General features: G+C 31.6%; 1 long non-coding RNA gene across 1 annotated transcript; it reads right to left on the bottom strand.

The window, feature by feature from the left end:
- Nucleotides 1-11,620: 11,620 nt before the first annotated feature.
- Nucleotides 11,621-14,204, bottom strand: LOC149094903 (uncharacterized). Its single transcript, XR_016201031.1, has 2 exons — nt 12,333-14,204; nt 11,621-12,212 (listed from the first exon to the last, which is right to left on the bottom strand). It is a non-coding gene; the product is annotated as an uncharacterized LOC149094903 (long non-coding RNA).
- Between the last annotated feature and the right edge of the window lie 205 nt (nt 14,205-14,409).

Raw genomic sequence — 14,409 nt, 5'->3', positions numbered from 1 at the left:
GCTGCTATATTGATAATTACAAAATTGATTGTTGAAACAACTAGAGTCAAAAAGTGCAATTCATTCAACTTTCTATTTGTACATTCTTCCTTTCATCATCATTATAATAAGTATCATACTAATGTCAATGATCACCTTTTGTTAACTTTATTTTTCATTCATTAACAATAGCGATGTAGATTACTTCACATTGGTTTTAGCTGAAATATTACAAAAAACAACTTATTCATAGACAAAAACCCTGAAAAGTTTCATATTTCAATATTGAAAGCGGAAACAAAAAGTAAGTTAAATTCAAAACTATATTAATAATAATTGATTGTTTTATGATTTTTGATGAAAGACATTGGTTGCACTCTTAACCATAGGTTATTTTACAAAGTCAAAGGTAATTCGAGTCAACCTTTTTGACTGCAAAATATTGACAAACTGATCAACAGATTATTATTAGCAAATGGTCAATGAATTTTTGTTTAAAACATTAAAAGTTGAAGAAGAAGCAAAAATGCGATTAAATTTCTCTGTATTACAACGGTAATGATGAAGATAAACAGGATTGTTATGGGTCAACTCATCTTTGTTTGACCGAAACATGATGATTGACATTGATTGGCACAAAAGGTTAACCGATTGTGAGCCTAAAAAGATAACAATCCAATGTTGAAAATTGTTCTGAGCATCGTTTTAATGAATATGCATCAGTCTCTTTGTTTGATCTCCATCATCATTATCATCGTTATTTATCATCATTATCAACATCATTTCTTAGGTAGCTTCATTTTTGTTTCACTTTTAGATAAACAATTTTCTCCTTCTCCAAGCGCCATTGTTTAGCTTGTTATTTAATCATAATGATGCTAATGATTATCATAAGGATTCAATTGTAATACAACAAGAAGACCATCTCAAGATTCAGAGGCTAATCAAGTGGCAAAAATGTTCATCTTACGGATAAAATTAAGATGATGATGGCGAAGACAAAAGAAGATGCAAAAGTTAATTGTATCTCGTTAGCTGTTGTTGTAAGCCTTGGATATACGGAAAAGGATTAGATTCAAAGTCTCTTTTTGTCAAGTTTAAGGTTACCTTAAATTGATGATATTGAAGAGGAAAGGTAATCAAGATGATAATGATGATGATTAAGGAAGACCTTTTCATTGTCTTTAAGCTGTTGCGAGAGTTGAAAAGAAGAGCTTTTTACTTTGTTTTTGGACGAAAGAAAAGAAGGAAAAAATTTTCAAATGTTCCTCTTGTTGTCAACTAAAATGGATGAAAAACATTGTTGCTCTGCCTGTTGACAGAATCAACGACAAAACTTGAGATTAAACTTTGCGTATTTTTTTTCATACTGAATTACCAAGCTCATTAACGAGACTCTTGAGCGTTTTGGGTTCCATTTTTTCCTTGGATTACATTGAAAAAGAAGAAGTTATCTTTTTCATCTCATCTTGGATTACATCTTTTTGCCTTTTGTTTCATTGGTTTTACCTTTTTTTGTGATGAACAAAAGAAAAACAAAGAAACATCAATCAGTCGATGGCTTCATCTTTTGCATCGCCTTTCATCCTCATCACTTTTATTGTCTAATTCATTGTAACCTCTATTTATCTTTACATTGTCAATTGGCTATCAACTAGTCTTGAAAAATGCTGAATAAACGTACGGAAGTTGCACAAGGTTACAATCACTTTAAATTAATCAATGAAACTGGTTTCCTGTAAGACTAGAGTCACAGACATCGACTGACCTTTTATCAGGATTAACTCAGAATTGTCATGTTAACCAAGAATCGGATATTGTTTCAATTTGGACTAACTTGGACAACTCAAGTTTCAACTCGAGTTGTGACAAAAAATGGAAAAAAATTCATTGATCATGGTGGTGATAATTTGTTGATGTAAGTTGATATTGTCCTTACTGGTTTTAATTAAAGATTAATAAGTCAAATTGACTAAAGTATCCAATACTTTATTACGGTTGCATTGGACTGAAAAGGTCCCAAAACAACTGTATTGCTCATCATATCTGACCTCACTTTTCACCCAGTTATTCCTGTCCAAGTAATAGTGGCGTGTGGAAAGTTGATCAAGATAAGGTGACAATAATATGATGAGATGCTCAATCAAAGCTAAAAGAAGACCAAATTAACCAACCAACAAATAACCTAATCACGATGAGGTTGAACACAATTTGTGTGTCCTTTTCACATCCTGAATACACTTAATACTATCATATCATTTTGCATTATTATTAAGACAAGAAACTATTTCAACCGCTTTTCTTATTATGCGATGATTTGACCGCTTTACTATGATCTTCATTTGTCTATCAACTTTTTAATCAGACTAGAATGAAATATTAAAGTAATATAAAAGTTGATGTTTGTTAGTTGATAACTTGCACCGTTAGGAAGAAACAGTTTTCTCGTAACCAAATCGAGTAACTGAACACTACTATCTTGCGATCATGAGTTATCAACTTAAAACAAACATCAACCAGCCTAAAGAAGTTGTCGGTCTCAAAAAAGTCCTCCAAATATCAGTCAGAGACCAACTACCGAGATATCCTGAGAGTTCAAACTTATGGTTCTTCAATTTGCGGAAGCTCATGGTTCAAATCTGAGGTCTTTAACAATAACCTCTCGTGAGTTATGATGAAAAACGCCCGATACAATCCAAACTTCTAGTCTTTCATCAGTTGTTATCTAACCTAACCTAACCTAACCCAACGCAACCATTGATTCACAGTTTAAACCGACTTCATTGACTAAAGATTGACATCATCGTATCATTTTGCATTATTATTGTGACAAGCAACTGTAAAGCTTACAATGGTTTAACCTTTGATGACTAAAATGGATTTAATCCTAATAAACATTTAACTCTGGTTCTTTAGATATTTTCGGTTTAACCTTATTAATCATTAAAATGAGCTTCAATTTGCCAATTTGTCTTATTCATCTTTAACCAACTTTTCAAAAGCATTTATCTTCATCATCTTGTTAATCACATAAAAAAAGTAGCAAAGAGTTAGGTAAAAATGGATATAATCAATATGGAAACAGGCTAAACGATAATAAATGTTCATTATCATTATTATTGTATTAGCATTTGTCTATTCAATATGAAAAATTATCTCTCCTGCCTTTTCTTTCTGAATCATTATCATGATTCATTTCACTCTTCATTTTTTTCTCTCTTCTTCTTTACCATTTTAATTCAATTGAATAGCTTTAACCAAACAAGGCAAAGTATTATTACAGTAAAAATAGTAGTCGCCATTATTTATATCGAGTAGCAATAATTTAAAATAACATTTTACATCAACATTTGATTCTTTCCCTTTACCTCTTTCAATCTCTCTTTTTTGTTGTTGTATTTCAACTTTAACATTCATACTTGTCTAGCTACAGATGAAGCAAAAAAAAACTAATCATACAACATGTATTTACATAAATGTAAAATATATTCATCTTCATGGGATGATGATATTCATTTTTCCGTTGACAAGTTGAATGTGAAGCCAGAAAGAGAGGAAAGCAAAAGGAAAGGGAAAAGCCATTATCATTATCATTACTTTTCATCATTACTCTGTAAATAACATGAGTTGGCAATTCGTACATTTGCAGGCTTTTTGTTTCTCATTTTTGCTTGCCAAACGAAACCAGAGAAGCAAAGAAAAAACAAGACAATGATTTATATCCAACATCCAACGACGGCTCAACATTGACTCAGGTCAAAGTGAGGCTAAAGTTGCCAGTTAATCTTGATGGATCTGAGTGACTTTTATTCATGACTAGATTCAAATGCAACAAGAATGGACCAAAGGTTCAACTGTCCAAAAAGCTAATCAAGATTGGTGAACAAGTTGATTAAAAAGATTCATTCAAATGTAAACATGGAACTCGAAAGTTCAATGAAAGGTAATTTATAATTGTTAACTGCTATTCGGTTGAACCAGATTAAGGTGTAACCATTAAACATTACCTTTTTATAACTCGATCCATGAATAACTTTCATCCAACTAAAGATATCTTTTACAGTTAATCGGTTGCTTATGAGACGATCATTCTGATTCTGTATTGTTTCCCATTTCCAATCAAAGTGTAATTATTCATCTCAAGGTGTGATTCGGCAAAATGAGATTCAACTTTTTCCCCATTTTTTTGCCTTTCAGTTCAACTTGAAAATGTAAATGAAAAGCAACAAGAGACAAGTTGAACCATTTAAGCAGCATTTGAATAATATGAATATGAGACCGCATGCAGGGAGTTGAAGTAAATCTGTCAGGAAAATAAATAAACACAAATCATGATGATAATGATAAGATGATAATAAATAACTGAAAAGGTAAACAAGTGCGAGGAGAAAATTTCTGTAAATTATTTCCAAAAAAATCGACTATTTCAATAAGAACAATGATTCTCATGAGAAATCTCTTTTTTCACCTGATTACCGGACAATTGAATGGAATCATCATTGATCAGCTAATCAACCAGGTAATAACAATAATTTATCATTAAAAAGATTATCTGTGAAAAGGGAAACAACGAATTGCTATTAATGGAACAATATTTCATCCATGAATCCATATTTGTCTTTTTTTAGTGTTTCGCCTTCTTCTCTTGATCATTATTCGGAATCATCATGTAACCATCATTTATCTAATGTTTTGCTCTTTTTTCGCATTTCCTTTTCCTAACAGTTTCTTCATTTCTCATCAAAGGTAAGAAGGTTTCAAGAAAATTTCATGTTCCATTGTTGACCCAAGTTTACCATGAAACTCGTTCATTTTTGGTTCAATTTTGTAAATGCAAATGAATGTTATTTTAATTGAAATAAATGAAATTTAAAATGATTGAGCAAAAGGTTTGTTGAGTTCATTTTATCCTTTGAGTGTTTCAAGACTCATCTATTTCAAGATGAATAATTGCTGCCTGAAGGGTTTAAATGTATTTCTTTCCACAGATAATGATTCTTGTTGCAAACGGATTCGCATCGTCATTTATCATCAATTTTGAGAGGAAAAAGAGAGAAAAAAGAGAATAAGAAAAAGAAATGAATTTTTCATTAAAATTCAACTTTGTTTCCATTGACATTATACAATTTGAACAAGCTCACAATTGGATATCTAATTAACTTTTAAATTGCCATTAATCATAACAATTTTACACTCGAATCATGGATTGAGCTAAAAATGTAAATTGCAAATGAAAAATGAACAAAGCTCTCGACATTTGATTGAAAACAAGTGCAAGTTTCTTCTCGAGTCAACATTTAATCAACTTTTAATCTTTATTGTTCAACTCTGTTGGCATCTTCAAAGCTGATCACTGTAATAAGGATTAGGCTTGTGTCAGATTTGTTCACTTCTTAATGGCTTCATTTGTGTAAAGAAAGAGGTAATTATCTTGGAATAGAAAGTTGAGAGAAAATGATGACAATCATGATGATTGTTTACTTGGATTCAGTGAAACTATTTAGTCGATATGTATTCCAATATCTTTTGTCTGATTGATGGTGTTTGCATGAGCACGGTATTAAGATATAGTCAGGTAAGAAGAAGAAAAAAAGAGAAACATTTTGATCTCATTTGTTGTTATGTTTTTTTTCTGCTTTCGTTTCTTATTCTTCTTCTTCTTCTCACAGAGAGATATTAACTTGATGCTGTTGAATGTAAACTTTAGCAGCCATCAATCAAGGTAGGAATGTGAATGTTAGAAAAGCTTTCAAAGAAGTTCAAGAGACTTGAAGTTCATGTCTGAATATCACCCAACACAGGCTAAACACAAGGCTCAATCAGTTTTTCACCTCAATCTTTCCTTCCATTTCTTCTTCTTCTTCTGTCAGTTTAATTTACCTTGTTGTTTAATACCTTTAGACCTTTTGTTGTTCTTCTTGGTGCCTCTTTACTTTGATCAGTGTAAACGCTTCCACATCTGTGAATCTCATTCATCAATGAAGCTTGTTCCCAGAAATGAGTAAATCTCTTGATAATTACAATTCACATTATCACCTTCAACATGTGGAAGGTTCACTTGAAGCTCATTTCGATTTTAAAGCAACTTTTAAACAAACCATATTCAACTGCTTTCTGGAAAACAAAAGATGAACCAAAAGATGAGTTTGATCAAAAGTTGATCGAGTTCTTTGAGCATTGGAAAATGTTCAAGTCTTGAATTTGCAAAAAGAAATGTTCAAAAGGTTCTGAATTCGAAGTCTTTCGATAAATCTTTGATTCTTTTGTTAAGTTGTACAGGCAATCGTAATAGATAAAGTTTCGAACTTGATTTTCCAATGAATTTTAGCCAAGCCGATGCATTGGTTAAAAGAAGATTCTGAAAGAGGAAAATGAAGAAAAGTGAAGAGAATTGAAAATTTTGAGTTTCTGGAGAGAAGTGAAGCTTGTCATGAGCATGGATAATTGAAAACATTGGAGCGAAGACAATTTTGGCTGATTAACCATTCAATGATTTACGCAAATAATTATTAATTGTTGGTTTCATATTTTCGTTGAATCTCTCATTTACTGAAAATGGTAATTCAAGACGCAAGTAATGCCATTAACAAAGGTTTATTTGCTTAGCCAATATTTTGATACAGTTTACTGGAAATAATTAACGTTATAACGAAGGAGGGAGTAAAGCTTATCCATAATTTACTTGCTTTAAATTAGCATAATTTTGTGTGCTTTCTTCACCCTCATCCTCATCATAATCATCATCTACTGATTTTATCAGTCAAGGTATGTAAACATAGAAGGCAGAGAGAGAGAGAGAGAAAAAGGTAGAAAATTTTGTCTCTAGGAAATTGCAAAGGAATCGATAATAAATATAAAGAAAAAAAAGGTTTGGCTTGAAAGTTCAACAAGAATGAGGTTCATTTGATAGGAATATTTTGCAGTTTAATTTCTTTCCATTCTGAGGTTTAATTGGTTTTTTACCTGAATTTGATTACAGTTTCTGCATCTTAATCTTAATCTTCATCTTTCCTGTGTGGTTATCACATTGCCAAACCCAGAAAAGCAAATGGCAAAAGTAAAACAAAAAATGATTCGTGTTTACATTTCCAGACTTAACCTACAAAAGTACCTAAATAAGCAAATGATTAAGTTCAATAGTCGTCCAAATGGTCAGCTTGTTGATCAGACTTGAAAATCAAACAAAAAAGGTTGAAACGAGAGAAAATGGAAAAATGACTTTCGACCACTTGAACAGTCGATATTGAAATTTGAGTCTCACTCAGAGGACTATAATTGGAATGTAATTGTAACCAACAAAAACAAGAGCAACTTTGGTATTTTGTTGCAGCTTTTTTGCTGCCCATTTTGCTGCTTCTGAAGGTTGAAAGGTTAAGGTTTAGTGTAACCTTTTTTTCCTCTCCCTTTGACTCTACCAATGAGATGATGATGGAAATGATTAACAATCATTTTGGTTGTTTCTTGCAAAAGAAGGACAATCACCTTAACTGACCTCTTCTCTCATTAGAGCCATTTGAGACCACAAAATGTTTCTTTTTTTTCTTCTTCGACTTTTTTTCTTACCTTTAATCATACAGTTGATTAACAATGGTCGTTAACATGGATTACAACATTTTTTACCTTTTTTTGGACAACATTTACAAGAAAAAATGGCTCCTTCATATTGACTTACAAATGATATTCATGTTTTCCTAAACTATCATTACAAGGAGGATAAATACGGTGTGAGACAAAATTGTTTAAAATTGTTTTAAGCTTTTTCTTGCTGTTCTGGGTTCTGATTAACTGGTGAAAATTAGATTATTACTTTGAGATGTTGCTCTTGTTTCCTGTTGTTTCTCGTGCATCGTGCACATGCTGCTGTTGATACAAACCTTGTTGACTGATTACTGTTAACAGGTATCACACCGTTAAGGAGAAAATAATTACAGAGTAACAATCTTCTTCTTTTCCTCTTGTCTTTCTCAAGCTTCCTCTTCTTCTATCATTGCATACTCTTGCCATTGATCATCATCATTATCAGATACAATGGCTGATAGCAAGAGGAAGTGCGAAAAGGAAAGAAAAAGCAAAATTGATATTTTCGCCTTTTCTCAATATCCAAGGTAACTTTATAATAACTCAAGTCACTGGCATTTGCTTGACATTTAATGAGCATTTAAATGGCAAAAACTTTATTCAATTAACAAAAATTACAGCCTTTCTTTCAAGTCTTGTTAGAATCGAAAGATCATTAGGTCAAGAATTTACTTTCTAAGAACAGTTCAGTTTTGATTCTTTCTCTACATTTTTCAAGAAAATTGTTCTTCGTAATAAGCACCATTTCTCAGATCTTTTCAAAAATGCAAAAATCGAATGGAAAATGCCTTCAAATTTTGAGAGTTTTAATCGACTTTCTTGTTCTTCCCTTGTCATTGCCAATCGACGATTTTGATGTTTTATTTTGAGAAATTTTCGAAAATTTCTATCAATTTGGTAAGTTCCAGTGCTAAGTGTGTTTAGGCTTGCAATCTCTAAACTCGCAGTCAAAGTATCAAAATCATTCGCAAGTGAATTGATTCCTCACAGCTAATGGAAACATTATGTTTCTGAACAGCTCAAAGGATTATCAAGTATGATAACACTTGAATTGTGTCAATTTCCAGAACTTGAATAAATTTGCACAAAATTCAAGATTCAAGTTTACTCACCAAACTTGGCAACTTGAAAAATATCTGTTTACTCTAATCAAAAGTAAACCTGAAAAGTAATTTTTGCGTTTTTCTTGAACAAATCATGAAAAAGCCAACTTAAAAAAATGACTTCTTTTCATTTCCTTTTGACTTTAAAATGTTTCATTTATTTCATTTAAGTTTTTTTACTTCATTTTACTTCATCACAATGGAGCATCCAAGGCTCCATCTAGGAGTTAATTGCTTAAAATTGCAGTAAACCTTGTTTCATAGGTAAAGGTAAACTTTTTTTTCTCTCTCCTCTTGATGCAATTATTTTTCACTGTTGATGATCTTTTTGCAAGCAGAGGATAAAAAAACAACTGCACAAACAACTTTTGCAAACAAGCTCGAGATGAAGAGGAGAAGAAGAAGGCAAGACAAGAACCTAACAAGAGATGATTTTGTTCAACTAACTGCTCATCGCTTTGCCACAATTTTCATAACCAGCCTCAGACATGAACCTTTCCTTACCTTCAGTTGAACCTTTTTAACTTTACACTTCTTAGATTGTTATTTATTTTCCCAGAACTACGGATGAGTCTCATTAAAAGCTTCCTCTTCATCATCATCAGCATCACTTTTGTTGTTTAAAAAGTTGTCATTTGGAGCATTTTTCCTCTTCATCTTTTCAAAGTCAAATAAAACGAGAAAAAAACAGTAAAAGTGTTAATTGAGTGTGAATTTGTTGAAACAAAAACAATACAAATTTCTGGAAAAACTTGCCTTTTCTTCATCAATTTAGCCAAAAAAACACTAAAATGAAAAAGCAATGAAACTCAACTTTCGATTGTAAATTCATAATCGCTACTCAACGAAATTTTTACTTTAAAAAATCAACTTTTGTGATAAAATATTGAGCTTTTGAAACAAGAAAAGGAAAAGAAAAGTAGCTAAAAAATGTATCAAGAGAAAAGCTGATTTTCTATTTCCATTCATTAAAACACTTTACAGAATTATTCTGATTCTGAAGTTGGCTCTTAAAACATTTTACTTTCATTTTGAAACAAAATATTCCATTATTTATTCTTCGTTTTAATAACATTTGATTTTCTGTGAAGAACAAAATTCGAATACAAAAATGGTAATAAACCTCTTGAAGTAGCACTTCAAGCATCATCAAGTATAGTTTCGGGATTATTCATTTTCTTGGTGAAATTTCTCTGCGAAAAGAAGGAGAGAAAAAAGAGCAGAGAAAAAAATTATTCAGTAAATTTTGTCGAATCCATTTAACCCCTTCTTTTGTTCATTATACGGTGTAAGTAGAGATGAAAAAAAGATGAACTTTTCCATGCCATGTTCATAATTTTTTCTCCTTTTTTCTGTATTAATTTTAAGCCAAAGAGAGCAAAGATAAAGTACAATGTTGAGTGACTTTTTTGTTGCTTTAAAGATGAAGATGAAAAGGAAAATAAAATTTACTCGATTTACTGTTGCCAACATTTGCATCGTTTACTTTCAAGTTAACATTTCATCATTTCCGTTTCCATCTCACTGAATTCAAGTCTCATTAGTATTTAGTTTGTTTGACTTGCAAGAGAAAAGAAGAAAGTAAAGAAATCTTTTTTTTCTCTCTCTTCATCTTTTTCTCCTCATTTTTCATTCCTTTTTTCATCTTTGTTTTTGTCTCTCATCATCTTTCACTGTCTTCTGCCACTCTGATTGATGATCATCATTTGTCCTCTTAATTGTGATTTCCTATCAAAACTTTAAAGAAAAGTCAATCCCAGAAAAACAACAAATTTTCCTCTTTCAACCTTTCAAAAACTCGACTTGAAGTTGACAAAAGAAGAAAAAACTTTTCTCCAAAAAATTTTATCGAAAAAACATTAATCTAAATTCTGTTCAAAGGTAAGATACAAATCTTGACCCATTATCTTGATTTCAATCTGAGAAGAGAAGAAAAAAAAGTTCTGTCAAAATACTTTTCTTTTCTTTGAATCTGAAAATTGAAAAGATTCATTGACAAGTTTTAAAACCTGTTACAAGTTGAATGTTTAGTGAAAGAAGAAAAAGAAATTGAAAAAAAGAGAAAATTTCATTGAAATAAATTCAACTAATTTCATTAACAAATTTTCATTCATTTTCATGTTCAATTGTTGAATGAAAAAAAACTCCCAAAAAAGAAGAAGAAACTTTTGAGAAAATAAAGTTTTCAAGATTCGGCCAATGTTACAAGAAATTATTCATTGAAACTTATTGTTGCAAGTTGTGATGAATTTTGATGGATGCAAAAACAACAAAAGTTTCACAAAATAAGGTAAAGATGGAGAGGCCAAGCAACGAGAAAATAAACCACCAACACCTCAACTTGACAAGACACTCCTTGTTTCTGCAACCATCAACCTTTACCTGAAAAGAGAAGAAGAAAAAACTGACTTACATTTTTTACCTTTTTCATCTTCTTCTTCTTTACTTCATCACCTCATCTTGCTTCTTTTTTTCAAGGCAACGCTCGCCCAAGCATCATGTCACAGTTTTAGGATGTAAATTATTTTCTGACATTAATCAACATCTTCAACCTTTTTGCATTTACCTTTTTGCTTAAACTCTCATAGGAGTTGCATTGAAGTAAAGGTACAAAAAGGTAGGAAAAACACAGGAAACCACTTTTCTTGATTCGTTTTTTTTTTCTTCTTCTTCTTCTTTGGCCTGGCTAATCAATCCTTTTGGATAAACTTTTGGATTCATGAAAATTGTTAATCAAAAGTTTTACTTGAAATTCAAGATTCAATAGGAACCTGTAAAAAAGACAAACCCAAATATTTATCTTTATTCCTCTCTCCATCTTCCGCCTACAGTTTCCTTGGAAAAGATGAAAATTGAGAAAAGACTTTTGATAATAAATGTCATAAAATTTACGATTCATGATAAATCACAGTTGTCCTTTTGCCAGGAACGCAAATCATGGAGAAATTTAAACGATTTGGTGAAGAAAAGAAAATGAAAATTTATTCAATATTCTTGATGAAAGTTTTGGACAGTTGAGAAAAGGAAGAAAATTGAAAAAAGAAGAAAAGTTTTCATGAAAATTTTCGATAAAATTGATGAAAATTAAAAGGGAAAAAATGAAAGAAAAGCGTTTCTTGAAAAGCCATTCCCAGGTTAATCTTGAACATCTTTCAATAGAAATCACAGTTCGACTTTCAATGTTAGATGATATCTTGTTTCATCCATTGATAATTGAGACACTTGGATAGTTGTTGAATAAAGCCCAAACTGTCCATTAACTTTACGTTTTGCTTCTCCTTCGGTTTCAAAAGAAACCATTGAATGAGCTAAAAGTGTTTGCCCAATGAATACAATGGATGACAATAGAGTTGTCCTCATCTTTTTCAATTATTACACTTTTCTCACTCTCATGATGCTAACAACATATCATAGAAGTGTTCATTTTCCATTCTCATATTGATATTAGATAATAACTTTTCTTCATGTCCAAACGTTTGGGATTCACTTTCAATATTGAGTGAAAAAGAGATGAAACAACAATAAGAGTCGCAAGGCTTTTTACCAATTGGCCTTAGGTGATTGAAATGAGAGGAAATTGCGAGTGAAGTACAAATAGTAATAACAACAACAAGAGAGAAGAAAAAAAAGATGAAGATGAAAAAAAAGGATGAGAGTGTAATCATTAAATACCTGTGTCCATCAATGAAAATGTAATAACTGTGCAAATGAAAGAAAAACACATTTTCTTGGAAAGAAAAGAAAAGGTTCCTTTTGGATAAAAATAACAGAATGAAAACAGAGAGGAAATCGTAAAACAAGATAATGATAAAAATGTTGATAAACATTCGAGTTTTCATATCATTCCATCTTGAAGGCATTTTCATCTCAACATTATTAGATTTCATGAGCCACTCGAAATTGAATCATTTTTGCCTTTCCATTGTTGCCCAACAACTCGTCACCTTCAACCCAACAAGTCGACCCTTCTAGGTTGAGCCAAGGCAACTGCTACCGTCACCCTCGTAACCATCATTATCACCCAATCTGAGTTGATTTTTTTCTTCCTTTTTCTTCTTCTTCTTGGTGTTTCTTGCATTCTTTACTTGCTCATCAAATGGTCATTCATTTTTGCTGAGGATAAAGAAAATGTAACAGGAATGTTGATGTTTGTTTGGACTGCAAGACCAAAATGACCTCAAGACATGACAAAGGCAACTTTGTGTGTGTGTGTTTTGTCTTCCTCTTGCCTTGGCAACATTGATCCATAGAGATTAATAAATCTAATGATTTTGATTTTTGTCCGACTTTTTTTTTCATTCACTCTTCTTGAAGAGAGAGGCAACAAAAGTCAAACAAAAAGTGAATCAACAAATTTGCTTTCCCTTCTTTTCATGTTCAATCTCAAGTTGAATTTGTAGTTGAACATTGTGATTTATCCTAATCCATCATGTATTGCCAAGTTGCACCTCAATACTATCTGGTTCTTTGCGTTAATATTAATAGTCGGATAGTTTCATGGAGCAAATAAAAAGATATAACTTATCATGAAATCAAATTTTATCAACTTTTCCTTTGTCCTCAGGGAATCACAATTTTGAATCGTTTTTTCTTCTTTTTGTCTGCTTTCCTTGCACTTTTCAAGCATTGCCATTTGAGGACCAAAAAAAGGTTTTAAATCAATAAGGATGAGCTTCAGTTTTGGGTTCAATTTTTACAGGAAATTATCACAAAAGAATGAAATTATTATCGAACCATTTTTTCTCATTCTTTCCTCTTCAATTGTACTGCAAGTTGACAACTTTGGAGTTCATTTTTTCGGTGCAACATTAGCAATTAAAAGTCATCAATAACCTTAATTGCTGATAAATTTGGGATAATTCAACAAGAAAAAAGTGAAATAATTTCAAAGGTGAAAAAAGAAAGAAAAATGTTGAAAAAACTTTGAAGGGAAAAAGCAAGTGAACAAAAAACTGGTTAAGGTGATGATGTTGATGAACTAGCGAAAGATGATGATGATTGCGTTTGAGTTGTAAAGTGTTCAGAGCACATTGGAACTTTATCATTTGAACCTCTTTTTATAGTCAATTAATGGACTCACTCCTGATACATTATCATCTGTTTCAATCGGAAAACATAAAGATTCTCATATTTTGTTTCTTTTTTTTCTTCTATCATTTCTCGATCTGTCGTTGCTGTCTTTTTTTGATACACAAGTGAGGAAGGAGAAGAAAAAAGATTCAATAATTTAACAGATTGTTTGATTTTTGCCATTTTCTGGTTTCAGGTTAAATATTGGTTTACTTATCATGTTTTTTCCCTCTTTACAAAACTCTACATTTCAAGGTAATAACACTACAGGAGGAAGAGAAGGTAAGAAAAAGTGAACGTTTTTTATGTGTGAAATGATGCTTTTTTTCTGCTCCTCTTGTTGCCTCTTTTTTAGACCAACTTGAGTGAGATTTTTTTTTCTGCTGCTTGCTTGCCATGGCTGTTTTGTCAAGGGAAAGATAAAAACTGAAAATTGAAATGCCTGTTGTTTGCAAAAAAAGCAAGAGGATGATGAAGATGCAATGGCAACAAAAAGAAACCATAATCAACATCACTTCATCTTGGGTCAACTTGATGATTGATTTAGCTGGTGAAGACTTGAGGCCGATCAGACTCGTTGCTTTTTTTCACTTACCCAAAGGTATTCCACTTGGCTTCAAGCTTGTTGCCCCTTGCAGCCTCATCTTGATAAAACTTGCAGTGCTCAAAGTAATGGAAA

This window comes from Tetranychus urticae, chromosome 1, assembly GCF_039701765.1.
Source record: "Tetranychus urticae isolate SD_2017Ah chromosome 1, NJAU_TeUrti_SD_1.0, whole genome shotgun sequence".
Classification (NCBI taxonomy): domain Eukaryota; kingdom Metazoa; phylum Arthropoda; class Arachnida; order Trombidiformes; family Tetranychidae; genus Tetranychus; species Tetranychus urticae.
This window is presented reverse-complemented; position numbering and strand designations above follow the sequence as displayed.